The sequence below is a fragment of the Diplotaxodon limnothrissa genome, linkage group LG3 (assembly GCF_057381915.1).
Source record: "Diplotaxodon limnothrissa isolate DT_005_m linkage group LG3, D_limnothrissa_male_GT1.1, whole genome shotgun sequence".
NCBI classification, from domain to species: domain Eukaryota; kingdom Metazoa; phylum Chordata; class Actinopteri; order Cichliformes; family Cichlidae; genus Diplotaxodon; species Diplotaxodon limnothrissa.
In genome coordinates this window covers 10,281,143-10,296,569 of record NC_140598.1, presented here as the reverse complement: position 1 = coordinate 10,296,569, position 15,427 = coordinate 10,281,143, and positions in this window count along the sequence as shown.

Below are 15,427 nucleotides of genomic sequence, written 5' to 3'. Positions count from 1 at the left end.
CACTAAGAATATATTAATTACATGACAGTTCTCCCCCTTTTCGTGTTTCCTAAGAAACACGACATAATTCCTGATTTATCCCATTAAGTTTACCTGCATGTTAAAAGGCTAAAATATAACAAAAGAGATTATGCTAAACAAAATGAAACCTTTCAATTGCCCAACCCTCTCTGTCCCCTCAACAGGTTGTATGTTTTCAATGTTTCCTTATAATTCCGTCATAATTACTTCTATCCACAACAAATAAATCAAGCTCTAAGACAGCACCTATGAAATGTCCTAAATCTACTTCCTACACCCCCTTTTTTACCCAGAATCCCAGTTTAAACCCACTTCTGACTTCCCTCAGTGCTCACTGTAAACTCCAAACAGATACCATTAGCTTTTCTGGTAAAAGGCCCTAGATTATTTTGTCAATCTTTGGAAACATCCTCTATAGAGTTAACCCGTTTCATCTTCAAAACTTAGTCCTGGTTTCTTTGCCCCCTTTAACGGGTAGAGCATATCCTGCCTGAACAGTGTGTTTGGGCAATTTACATAACATAGAAATCCTGCAACTATTCCTAAAGTCCCTCTCATTACTCTTTATTACTTTTATGCTCACATTTAACCTGTGTCTAACGAGCTTTTAATCTCCTAAACAACACATTTTCTGGAACTATTGTTCTCTGTTCTCTGTGCTTCTTTTTGGGTTCCCCTTTCTCTGTTTGGTTCCGTTCGGTCTGGGGCTTCCAGGATTCTCGCCACCAATGTGGTCGCTGTGGTCCTGAAATCTTCTCCTGTAAAGGATAGAACACCTCAATAATCTACTGTGTGCATCTATTGTTCCCTTAATTATTCAAAGTTGGTTCACAATATCATGTTCTGGGCTCTATCCTTTATATTAACTTTACTTAATCTTTACTTAATCTTAATTTACTTGATCTCAATGTTCTTTATGTGTGTGAGCAACACTTTTAATTTTATTAAACACACCCAGGGTCAGATATACACCATCACCATATCAGCATAAAAACAGACAAAGACGTTCCTCTTTCTGTCACATTCTTCCATACATGGCAATTTGTTTCACCTTCCAGATGATTCCTGGGGACTTACAATTTCTTGACTCTTCTTCTGTCACTTGTTACTAGGCAGCTCAAATGCAGTTAGAAGCAAAATGAATTCCAGGCCCTCGGCCTGGCCTATGTTTAAATCATTTGTGTTTGTAAGCGTGTATGCGGTTTAACCTTCTGCTGCTCCAAGTCACTTACACAATAGACCATCGGGACATCGCGCCCAACGAAGCTTAAGACCTTGAATAGACTGAGCATCAACTCTTTCATGAGCACAATATGCAATGTGTGTATACAATGATTATAGCTGCACCTTTAATAAAAGTTTTAGTCTAATGCCAGTAGCTTTAATAAACATTTTAATGCAGTGTTAATGATGAAGGCTATATTGTAGCAGCAAAGTATTTTCTTTATTCCCACATTCCCTCTCTTGACCTTTCAAAAAGAAAGGTCACCACACTTCGTGTTGTGTCACTCCTCGGCCCATTCGGCCGCTTCTAAGTCCATCAATGGCATCATGGCCACTGGAACCACCGTTCCGGGGTCCACTGCCCTCGTTATTACCTTTTCCAGCAGTCCTGTGGCACAAGGAATGAGACAACAACCGCAGGTGACCAGTATCGCTAAAAAGTGGCAGTAGAAAACATTGCAGACATGAAAAACCCCTTCCGTTTCCCAAACACTGAGGTCATCCAGCTGTCCAGCGGATTGTCAATTCCCGAGTGCTCATGCATGGTTTTAGACAGAGTTTTCAGTCCCTCCAGAGCTCGGGTTACTGAGCCATCTGGAGCAGTGTTGTTGGGGATAAAGGTACAACACACTGCTCCAAACATGGCACACACACCCCCTTTCTTTCACGCCAACAACATGTCTAAGGCCATTCGATTTTGCACTCCCATCAGTGGTCAGGTCAGGTTAGAGAGGCTCAGCACATTATAATGGACATAGTTTATGCGATCAACATTCTTATTTGGAGTTATCCATATGAACATACTTTCAAATCCTGAAGCTAGTTGGTCCACTAGTTTATACTCATCTGGAACTCCCCTGGGCACTCCTATTGAGTCAGTCCAGGTAGGCGAGTTCATTCTAGGGTCATTAGCATGTATCCCCTGTGTCCCTCTCTTTGCCAAAATGTGTCTCTTACGTCTGGCCGCCAATGTGTGTGTGTTGTGTTGTGGTATGACTTTTACTTTGTTCCCAATTAGCATGAGTGGAGCTCCGAGTCGCACCATTGCGCACGTCCCATATGGGCACGAACCAAAAGGGTGTTACGTCCACAATAATAATAGAGCCCACTTCTTGCCTATGGTCCAATTAAAGTGTTCGTTTGGCTTACATTGTTTGTGGTTCTCCCTGTGACTGTGACAGAGCACCAACTTGGGTCAATCTCTCCCAACTTGTACTTTACCGTATCCGTTGACAATTTAAAGCATGTGTAGTTGTTTTGTTTGGGCATGAATGGTCCTACTTGTGTTTGCTTGTGAATTAGGGGAAATGAGCTGGACAAGATAGTCCAGTTGCCAGTGCTCACCGCTTCTCTAGTCATCCGCAACATGCAGTCATAGCCCCACTTGTCCTCTGGATACAGTGGTGCGGGCTCCGTGAACAAACGTGGTCTAGCTGAAGCACAGGCAACACAATCAGATACATGTTGTTCTTTAGCATTTTGAGCCACCCAGTCCAGCCAGAGGTTACTGTCACTGAAGCCGGTGGAACGCTCAATCAGGTCCTCAGTCCTAGTGTAATCCACCGTCAGGACTGGTCTCCCGTTTGTTTCCTGCTCCTCTTAATGTAATGGTACATTTTATTTTACTTTATCAGACTTACCCAAAATATATATGCTTTCATTACTTTGCTCCTGTCTCCCTCCAGTAGCAGCTCTTTTAATAATTTACTGTTTTAAAGGGAAAAAACCTTGGTCACTTGGACAAGTCTTTGTAATTATTTTCCTCTATCAAATTTAATTGACTTCTACAGTGGCCTGCTTTTGTTAATAGTAACATGAGTAGAATCCAACGTTTTCTCCCCTTTAGCATTTGGTATTTCCCCACTATATAATTTCATAATAATACCAATAATACCATAATACCATAATCTAAACCAAGTCAATAAAACAGAATTTTTCAAAGCAAACATCAGCAACCCAAAATCAGCAGCCCCAGAATTAAGACTTGCGCTCCTCCTGCTCATGGCAAAAGCAAAGCAAAGCAAAGCAAAACATCCCCTTTCTCATGCCAGCGTGGTGAATTGTTTGTCAGCATTTATTCATCCTACTCTTGGTCCAGTCTTTATCTCAGTGTCCAGTCAGTCCGACCTTTAGTCCACATCATCAGTCCAGTCACAGTCCAGTCTATTATTCTATATTTATTTTGTTTTGTTTTTTAGGAAAAGAGTTCTTTATGCTCTTGGACTGGATTGACTCGCTGCAATCATTTTAGACAGGGACTTACAACCTGATCAGGTCCCCACAGGTCGGCTTTTCCTCAGTCAGTTGTAATCTGGAAAAGCTCACCTTATATTTGTTCTCCCAAAAATGTTTACAGCGCTGTTAATTCAATCTTTCAGGCCTGCTTAGAACAAAAATGAGAAAAAGAGAGCTGATTATTAGCTCATCAGAGCACAAAACATCATCACCTGACAGGTTTTCTCTAAGTGCACTGTTACCATTTTAAAGGGCCCAGTTCTAACCATGTCCATGAGTAATAAAACTCCCTCTATTAAAATAAGAAAACAACCCAAACCTAACCGACAGAATCAACCCATCACTAAAACAACAACCCCAAAAATCTTAATCACAGAAAAGTTTTGCCTCAAGTTCTTCAGCGTCCTGACAGTCTGAGGTCAACTGACATAGTCTCACCTGCTCAATACACAGAAAATCTTGTTAAAAGCTGCACAGTTTTGCACACCATTGATATTCTCATTAAGCCCTTTCTAAAGACGTTATAACCATCTATCATCACTAAATTCTAAATTTCTTTTCCAAATCTGGACGACTGCACTTAGTCACAGACCTGACCACTTTATTTAATTATCCTGTCTGTTACCAAGCCTTTCTTCTCACACAGTCACAGTGTGTGTTTCAGTGCAAGCTTCACTCATCCAGTCAGACAGGAAACACAAGTTCTTCTTTTTCTTTTCCTGTCCCCAGTCATTCAACTCATTTGCATACTGAGTCATATCTCAAGAAGTTGCCGTGACAAGACAAATGCATATTTAAACATCACCACATTATTGAATTATTTTTATTTTTTTTTCTACAGTAATCACTTGATTTGATCAATCTGTACAGGAGCACTCCTAATTCACTATTCTAAAAACTACTTTAAGCTTTAATCACTTTTTCCTTTTCACAAAAATCACTCTATTGTCATGAAACGTCCCTGAGTTATTCCTCTGCTTCAGGGTTTAAGTGTGTTAAATTCACACTATTTTAACACTGATGAAAGATAACAAGCTGATTTTCATTGCATGTGTGTTATTAGTCAGGTTTAATCGATGTCTGTGCAGTGGAGCTGCAGATCCACCAGGGCATGTTCTCAAAGCTGCCTTTCCTACACATTTCTCTGCTATAACTGGATCATTTTTAACTACTTTGCTATGAGTCCAATGATCTTTGTATCACTTTTTCATCACACTAAGTGACTTGGACAAGATGATAAACAGACGCACATGCTGAAGATGCTGTCTAATCTTCATGAGCTCTCTTGTCTTTGTAAGGTTAATACATTTTCTGCTTGTGTGTGTGATTTTGTGTATGTTTCTTTTTGCAGTGTTTCAGACTCCTTCACAATTTTCCCACTTAAGCAGTCAGTTTTCTTTTCCCCAGGTTTGCTAACCCAAATTTAGGTTTCTCACATTAAATAACAGCATTCCTCTGTGTTCTCACCTACTGCTCCCACTCCTTTGTCCTCTCCCACTTCAACAGTCCAATAACAGGAAGTTCTCTTTCAGCTTTGTCCTGCATTCTCCACTGTCTCTCTTTAACTGCCATGTTATTGCTCTTTGGAGCTGCATTCCTCGTCTTCAGCCAGGAGTGAGAGCTCGCTTGTCAGGTTTAGTGACACATGACGCTGTAAACAATTCAACCAGAAACTTGGCCTGAACGTTTCCAGTGATGTTAAACTATAACTTGCTTCCGACTGCTGCATGTGGAAAATTGATCCAGGTCTGCTTTTCACCTAAAAGTGACAAAACTAAGACATTTTCATTATTATCATCACTGCTTAAACAACACACTTCTCTCTCTCCGGCCAGAAACTCCAATTTATGTGATGTATTCACATTCATGAGTGTAAGCGTGTCTTTGTTGCGTGTATGTTGTGTATTCATATTAATATTGAGTGTAAGCTGGTCTTCGTTGCCTTGATGTGTTTTTATAATCAGGTTTAATTCATGTATCCACTACAGAAGGCCTAAATACCGTGGCTATACATTTATAGCCCATAATTCTTCGGGTTTTGACAGCTATATTCTCCTGGAATACCTCGTTAAACAGGGTATTGCTCCAGGTGTAACAATGAGAGGGAGTCGTGTCGTTCTAATGTATGACAAATCCTATGATCAGAGATGGATAGACTCATTTAGCTCTCTGCCCATGCGTTTGGCCAAAACACCTTCTGCCTTGGGATTCGAGGACCTTGAAAAAGTCTTTTTTCAACTCACATTTAACACAAGGGCTGATGAATTCTATGTAGGTCCTTATCCTGCCCCGTCTTTTTACGGGTATGAAAAAATGTCTGAATTTGAAAAGGAGAAATTTATGGCGTGGTACAAGCCTGCCTGCGAGAAACCATTTGATTTACAGGCTGAAATGCGTAAGTACTGCATTAATGATGTCAAAGTGTTGAGAATGGCTTGTAAAATATACCGCGAGACCTTGATGGAGTGCACGCAGATTGATCCATTTTCACACGCCACCCTGGCATCATACTGCATGGGGATTTTCAAAACCTTGTTTCTTCCAAAAGACACCCTGGCACTGACTCATCACGGTGCGTATGTTGATCAGAATAAGACATTTTCAGACGTGTCTCTTGAATGGCTTCAATACGAAACAAAACATTGTCATCAAGCATGCTCTCAGAGGCGGCGAACAAAAAGTAGGACCTTATTTTGTGGATGGATTTGATGCTTCCAGCAGAACTGCATATGAATTCGTTGGGTGTTTCTATCACGGTTGTCTCCGCTGCTACCCGGAGACTGATGTTAACCCTGCCGCCAAGCTGTCATATGGCGAGTTGTATCATGCAAGTTGTGAGAAGGTGAATGCTCTAAGAATGCATTATGGTCTTAATGTTGTGGTCATGTGGGGGTGTGATCGGTCATCATTAAAGTCGACTGATCAGTCAGTCAAGGACTTTATGCACAAATACAAAAAGCCTGAGCCTCTGGACCCTAGAGACGCGTTGTTTGGGGGGAGGACTAATGCGATGAAACTGTACCACAAGGTTGATGATGGTGGAGATGAAAAGATCAGATACTATGATTTTACAAGTCTTTACCCCACTGTTCAGTGCACGAAAAATTATCCAATAGGTCACCCTCAGATCATATCCAATAATTTTGACAGAGTTGAAAATTATTTCGGGTTTGTTAAGTGCACTGTGCTTCCTCCAAGGGGTCTATTTCATCCTGTTCTGCCCTACAAGTGCCACAATAAGCTGATGTTTCCTCTCTGCAGAACGTGTGCTGAAGAGCAGTGCCAGCACAGTGATTGTGTGCATGCTGAGAGTGAGAGGCAACTGTCAGGTACTTGGGTTTCCTTTGAGCTTGAAAAGGCTATTGAAAAAGGGTATCAGATTGTCTGCATCGCTGAAGTTTGTCACCTCCCTAATAAGACTGACACACTGTTTAAGCCGTATGTCAAAACATTTTTGAAATTCAAGCAGCAGGCATCTGGATACCCGAAAAATGTCAAAACAGCTGAGGAGCAGCAGAACTTTGTTCAAGACTATTATGAGAGAGAAGGCATCAGACTTGACCCTGCTAAGATTTGTGTAAACAAAGCAATCAGAAGTTGTAATAAACTGCTTCTGAACTCTCTCTGGGGGTGATTCTGCATGCGAACAAATATGTCATCTTGCGAGCTGATTACAGACCCTGCCAGATTCACACAGCTGATGTTCAGTGACCATTATGACGGACGCCAGTTTTGTTTCATCTCTGATGATGTTGCAATGGTTCAGTGGTGTCATGCTGATGGTAGAGGGTCGCGGGTGAAGGATGTGAATGTCTTTGTCGGTGCTATGACTACGGCCTATGCGAGGCTCACTCTGTATGACTTGTTAGACAAGCTGCAGGAACGCATTCTTTACTGCGACACAGATTCAGTTATCTTCACCTCTCATCCCGGGGAGTGGGTACCCCCTTTAGGACCATACCTCGGTGAGCTGACTGATGAGCTCAATGATGGCGGGTCTGGAGAGGATGATCACATTACTGAGTTTGTCTCTGGAGGTCCAAAATGCTAATGTTATTACACAAAACAGGGCAAGACTCAGGTTAAGTGTAAAGGTGTAACACTCAATGATGTTAATTCTAAAGTTGTTACCCACGAATCATTGAAAGGCTTAGTCAAGGCATTTGTGGCCAACAGGGATGCGCGTTTAGTTGCAGAGTCTGACACCATCAAACGCGATAAGAAGAGGTTTCATCTCAGGAATGAAACAGTTGTAAAAAAAGTTCAGGTGGTCTAAAACATGAGAAGGGTGCTGCCTGACTATACAACACTCCCTTATGGATACTGATCAGGATCAAGCCTTTGATGGGAGGCTCCAGCACCCTTTAGTTTAGTTATTAGTGGGCCGAGTAATTGTGGAAAGACTTTCTTTGTCAAAAGCATCATTGAAAAAGCATCCACTATTATTTCAGCCAAAATTGACAATGTTGTTTACATCTACTCCTGCTGGCAGCCTTTATACAATCAACTTCTTCAGATAAGAAAAATCACCTTTGTGAATGGTATACCGGAGTCTCTGAGTGACGATGTCCTTTTACCTCCGGATAAGAACAACTTGCTCATTATCGACGATGTGATGAATACTGCGTCTGACAGCATAGAAGTTCAAAATGTGTTCACACAATACGTTCATCATAGGAACTTGAGCTGCATGTGTTTAGTTCAGAATTTGTTTATGCAACAATTTCGTTCAACACTAATTATTTAACTCTGTTTAACAACCCCAGAGATAAATATCAAATTTCAGTTTTAGGTAGACAGATGTTTCCAGGTAATACAAAATACTTCTTAGAAGCTTTTAATGATGCCACATCCACCCCATACGGGTATCTTCTAATCGATTATAAATCTAAGACGCCTGAGTATTTAAGACTCAGAACCAATTTGTTGTCAGATCGTCAAGTTGTTTATATCCCCAAAAAACGGCTAAAGCAGTAAAAAGGATGTCGTATTCACGGATGCAGAGAAACATTGCAACATTGGAGTTGTTGTATAAATCCCCACCCAGCGTACGGAGGAATATTATTTGTAATGCAAGCATGGATTTTATTAATGCTCTGTGTGAGATATCGCTCAATGTTTTGAAAGGTGTTATCCCGCTGACTGATCAACAGTACAGACAGCTAAAAAAGAAAAAAAGTAATCAGACTGGTTGCAGACAAAAAGGTCAAAATGTTGAAAAAGAGAAGCTCCATCAACCAATCTGGTGGATTCTTGCTACCGTTATTAGGGGCTGCCATACCCTTCATCACCAGTCTTATAGCAAACAGGTGAAAATGGAGCACACACAGAAAATGTTTTTGGTCCCGCAGCATCAGTTGGACATGTTAAACCATCAGCAGCAACAACATACAGGCTCTGTCAGACATGTAGAGCAAAACGAGCGAGACAAAGCTATGGTTGAAGTGCTGCAGCTGCAGATTTGGATGTGTATGAGAGGCTAAAAATTATTCTGCCATTCTTCAGAGATACCGTTCACTTGTGAAACAAGGCATGAGTGAAAAAAATGTGCTAACACTATCTTTGCCTTCTGAAACCGGTCAGGATGCATCTGACCGCCAAAGCAATGTTGGTGGCGACAGACAAAAAGACATGTTTGGGATGAGATTTTGTCCTATATGGCAAAAAGGAGCAGAAAAAATGCAGAGCTTATTTTAACAGCGCTCACTCGTGCGTCGGGAGTTTCTTGGAATGATAGGGGTGAGATTATTATTGACAACCAGAGAATCAGAGGTTCGCATCTCTATGATTTGATCCAAAGTGCAACAGCAACACGTAGAGCAACAGATGTTTCATGGCCTGCAGGGTGGTCGACATTTTTAAAAACACTCGCCCGCTTAAATGTTCCTCTGTCTGCTTTTCCTAATGCTGAGGTGAGTTCTATTGTATTCATTTTGAATCTTTAGTAGTGGTCCAGCAGCACTTGTCTCATATTAGATATTTGGATGACTGAATCAAATACAGAGTAACACACCAGGTTCATTGTTCAGGGTAGCGGATTTCTGAAACGGGTTTCCAGCCTCACGTTCCCTGTTTGAACTAACGATACATTCCCTTAATGTCCTTCATCAGCTTCCAGATTGAAACAGAATAATGTGTAGCCAAAGTCCTCACGTGTTATGGCCAATGGTCTATCCTTTAAATGTCTTCCAGTGGTTTCTATCAGCTGATAAAATTCTCTGGTGTAGTGTTTTCTCTGAAAATTTGGCTGGAATTGTTTGGCCGGATACGACTGTCCATCAGCGTATAAACACATGAATTCTATATCACAGTTTTAAAATTAAATGGATTACGTGTAAAAGAACCAGGATAAGCTTCGTTATCCACGAAGGCGATGATGACAAATTTAGGCAACCTGCCCATAAATAAATTAGTTGATATTCTTGCCCCAGCAGGTGTGGAGAAGGTCTTTAAAGAAACTCTGTCTACAGCATATTTTGCATTTGCATGATGCAGAGCCTTGCCGTGTGCCAGCCTGACACTTGGTGAGACACTGATTCTTTTCACAAATAAGCTGGCAGAGACGATTTTAACTTGATACGCGGTGTTAGCTCCAGTCATGAGAGCAAATTCGTCTTTAGAGCGCACAAATTTCAGCGACAGATCGATTCCATTAAGTAATAATTTTTCTTGAAAAAACAGGTCTGCGTGTACTGGAGCAATCAATTCAACAATACTGCTATTCGCTGTATGAGTACCTCTGGTCACCAGACCCTGGTTCTCCCCTTCTATACATGTATCATTCATATGCGAGGCTGTGTCTGTACAGAATAAAGCGCTGCTGAACTGTGTGTCTAAAGTCTGCTTATTATAATTGATAAGACATTCTATTATGCCTCTGTATGGATACGTGTTGGATGATTGGCTCATCAAGCGATCCCCCAAATTTACATCTACCTGACTAAATAAGGTGCAACCTGGATAATTAACAAGTCCCACGTTTGCATCCCTGCCTAAGTTTGTGCCGTCAGCATCTGTGATTCTTACTCGTGTGTAGATACAGGAATCGTTTAGATCCAGGTAATCCTCTCCGGACGATGAGATTTAACATGTCTCTCATATATCTCTCGTATCATATATAACATATCTCCTGCACGTACTCATTCAGTGCCATCGACAGCAGGTGGAAGGTTGCGAGTTTAATGTTGAGTTCCGTTTCCTCAGACGGGTGTGATCCTGCAGAGTCCTGTGAGCATCCTGGAGAGGGGGGCGGAGTCGGTGGGGTCTGGATTAGCAGTGCTGGAGGGGGAGACTCTGACGGTCCACAACATGGCAGATGTTGTCTGTAAAAGAAATCCACGCATTGCATTTTTTAAAAATATCGGGTTTAATGCCAACGTCTCTCACACAGAGACAACCTACCATTTGTTTTTTTTTTCTTTTTTCAGTCCTCAGGGTTTTGGATGATTTTTGGCCTGAACATGGCAGAAGGTAAACCAATCTTCGGGCCATGTGCGAGCTGATCATATACAAGACGCTTCCTAATATTCTCATAAGAAGAGTTGACCTTGTCTCTCTTGATAGTCTTATCGACCTCATTAAACACCCGCTGCAGTGCTCTCCAGTCTGACCACTGAATAAAAAACAAATCCTTAAACCATGATAAACGTTCTTCAAGGGTGAGGGGGTATGGGTTCAACCTCCAGTTTTCAAGGCCCCTGTCCTCAATTACACCCTCCCTCCTGTCTTCACACACACTAAGAAAAATGAAGTTGTCACCAGGACGATTGAAACGGTCCGCTTCTAGGCCCCAGAGTGAAACCTCTGTTTCTCGGCTCTTGTAACCATAAATGGTAAGTTGCTCTTTTGTCACACAGTACATACACAATAGATGTGTTTGCAGGTTTTAGTGCAAATTGTACATTGCTACATTGTTTTGAATTACCCTCGGCCCGCAGTATATGTGGGCACCTGTCAAAGGTCATTTGGATTTACCAGACCGCTTTGAAAACAACATGAAATCTTCACAACATGAAAAAAAATGTCTTTGTTGAGCCATGACTGGATTTCTCCTTATCCTTCCTAAAGGCCGTTATAACCTTGCACTGCCAGTGGTGAGCTGCACCAGCTGTGACGTAATGTGGTCCCCCTCAGTTAAGGACTTCCAGGGTGGTGGATATTGGCCTGGCACCTTAAATTTCTGCACCCTGTTTTCAATGGATGTCTTTCAGTCTTTCTATGACATTAAGAAGCTGCACCAGGGATGTCACTTAAGGCGTTTGTCAAAGTGCTGGATGAACGAACAGCCCATTTTGGAAGGGTGAGTTTCTAAATTTGTCAAGGTTAAGGAAATTGTGCAAATCAATGTTTATGATGACTGTCCTTGAATATTCTGTTGTTTGTCCTCTACTTAAAAGACTGGCTGAATATCAGCTGATGCCTTCAGTAAAAGTTTCTTGGAGTGGAGTGCTGTAAAGTGTGAGGTGGACAGGATGTGCAAGGAGCCATGCTTTAGCTGCCCTGCCTGCACTCCAGACATGCTCGCCGTGTCAGTTGATGGAAACCGCAAGCTTTATCGCTTTCAATCAAATGCAAGGTACGTTATGCATTGTGGACATAAATCAAATATGGATCGCCTGCTCATGCAGTGATATCATCAGTGACAATTCAGGTGATAGAGGCTAATGCAAAATGGTGTTTCAGTGAGGCAGAATTTATTATGACAATACATTTTTTTAAAATACTCAGTATGAATTAAACAGGTTAAAGGTCAATGCTCTGTTGTAATATAAAGACAAAATGATTGACAGCAGCCCAGCAATATCAGTAAAACGCAAATTAGCCACATGGTGCAATGTAAGGAGCTCTGTGATTGGTTAGGAAAGGACAGACTGGCCACCTCGATTTTTCTTCACTGCACATTGATCCATAGCTTTGCTCTGTAAAGGCTAACAAAGTGCTTTTGCTTTACAAAGACATTCAGCGTCGGTATTCACTCTTTTAAAATGCCACTGAACACTGGAGTGAAATGGAGCCCTGATCCTCAGAGTTTTATTGTTGCTAACATTGATGATGCCATCTCCACTGCACTCCACTCGGCACTCACACACCTGGACAAAAAAGACTCATATGTTCGAATGCTGTTCATAGATTTCAGTTCAGCATTCAACACTATAATCCCCCAACAGCTCACTCAAAAACTGGTCCAGCTGGGGCTCAACACCTCACTGTGCAACTGGCTGTTGGATTTCCTCACCGGAAGACCTCAAGCAGTACGGGTCAGCAGTAATACATCCAGCACCATCATTTTAAACACAGGGATGTGTGCTGAGCCCCCTCCTCTTCACTCTGCTGACCCATGACTGCACTCCATCATATAGCTCCAACCTCTTCATCAAGTTTGCGGACGACACAACGGTGGTGGGTCTCATTAGCAACAGGGATGAGACCGACTACAGAAGTGAGGTGAGACGCCTGGCCACGTGGTGTGCTGACAACAATCTCTCTCTGAATGTGGAGAAGACGAAGGAGATTGTTGTGGACTTCAGGAGAATGCACACCCAACATGCTCCTCTGACCATTGACGGAGCGTCTGTGGAGAGAGTGAGCAGCACCAAGTTCTTGGGTGTGCACATCACAGAGGATCTCTCCTGGACGTACAACACCACAGCACTGGCCAAGAAATCACAGCAGCGTCTCTTCTTTCTCCGCAAACTAAGAAGAGCAGGAGCACCAGCCCCCATCATGTACACTTTCTACAGAGGCACCATCGAGAGCATCCTGTCGAGCTGCATCACTGTGTGGTTTGGAGCCTGCAATGCGTCCTGTCATAGAACCCTCCAACGCATAGTGAGAGCTGCAGAGAGGATCATTGGTGTCTCTCTCCCCTCCCTCCAGGACATTTACAGCACCCGTCTCACTAAAAAAGCCCTTTGCATAGCGGCTGATCCCACGCACCCAATGCAAAGCTTCTTCAAGCTGCTGCCGTCGGGGAGGAGACTGCGGAGTCTCCAGGCCAGGACCAGCAGGCTGAAGGACAGCTTCATCCATCAGGCTGTCAGGAAGCTTAACTCCCTCCCGATTCTGCCCCCTCTCCCCTCTCTCCTCCACAGTCTCACTGAACTCTGTCACACACACACAAACACACACACTCTCTGACTCACTCACTGGCCTGCACCAGTTACCAGTCACTTTGTGGAGCATTGGACTGCCATTACCTCATAAGACTTTGCTGTTACACTTTCTCTTACCGTACACTACTAAATCTCCATTTGCACTATTTGCCTATTTGCACTACTCTGCCTGGTTTACACTCAATGTCACTTACCCATTATATTGTATATTGTATAGCTTTCTTGTTATATGTAAAATTGTATTTATTTAAATTTTTACTTTTTAATTATTTTACTTGCATTTTTAATCACTTTTATATTTAAATATATTCAAATGTTCATTTGCTATTTATCTAGGGATTGAGAGTAACGCAATTTCTATTCTCTGTATGTCCTGTACATGTGGCAGAATCGACAAATAAAGTTGACTTTGACTTGACTTGACTTTGACTTTGATTTCTTATAGATAGCACAGATAGTGCCTCACTGCAGTAATCACTCATGTCTAGATATTCCTGTTAAAAGGGAGTTTTTCCTCCCCACTGTAACATGGCAAACATAGCAAACGGATAATCCAGCTGAAGCTTCAGACAGCCGTCAGACAGTGAAACACTGCCATCTGTTGGACTCGAATAACAAAGACGCTGCTTTGACGGGTGAGGGAGTTTCAACAAGTCTGCAACGACTCAAGCATCAAACTACAGAACTATTATAGCGGACATGGTGCTCTAATGACTGCTTCATTAACGCAGGTCAGAAAGGATAATAGAAACTCAATAAATTATGAAATACAAAACTTACTGGTTCACTGCACACACAAAACGTCTCTTATTAGCACAACACTGCTCAGGGCTCAGAGTATATTCCTTACAACCTATTAAACCTTAGCATGTTATTTTGAAGTGTTACAGGTGAAACAGCCAACCAGTGAAGTTACCTGTAATTTCAACACTGAGCTACAAAAATGCTTTTTTTTTTTTTAAATTTCTTTTTACAGTTTTGCAATTTTACACAAGTTTTATCATCAGTGTCACAATGACTGCTGCTAAAATTGAGTATGAGCTTTTTGTTGGTCTGATTAAAAGGTTAAATGTAAAAGCATAATTTAAACATGTGATGTGAGGTCATTAATTACAGTGCAGGTGTCCTGCTTTAGGATCATAAATTAATACTTCCAAAACAGTAAAGTTGTAGAGAATCTATGTTCATTATCGTTGCTAATCATGGAAAGACAAAGACGTCAGACTCTGCTGAAAAATATTACACCCTCCTACTCTCTGCACACAGCGGTCTGAGGGACCTTCCAGGATCGGGGATTTTATTTATTTTGTTCTTTTTTGGTCTTACTGGTTAGTAGGTGGTGATTTTGTACCTGGTGATCTCACATTTGGAACAAAAATTGCTTTGGAGCAGATTAGGTTCAAAGGATAACTTGGCTCTTGAAGTCAGCCGGATAAGACAGCGTTCTGCTTCACAGTTGAGGCCTCAGAGAGTTGTTGCTAACCAAAGTCTGTCTTGTACGGCCATGCAGCATCTTATGACATTTTGTAACCTGAGCAGTGAAATGATTGCTGTTTTAGTGCACATACACAGTGTGGGGATCAGTATCAGGACAATAAAGTTATGGTGCAAAAAGCTGCAACTGGTCAGAAGGAAAAGCACGCACACTTGGAAGACTTGGCCATTTGCACAAAATGAATGGCTGACACTGGACAGATGAGAGAATGTGGATGGTCACACCCTCGTGCATTAAAGAGGGCTTTCAGTTCATTGAAAACACAAAACCAAACACACAAAAGACACAATGAGACAGCTGATCAGTTTGCTTCACTAAATCATCGACACAAGCCGTGTTG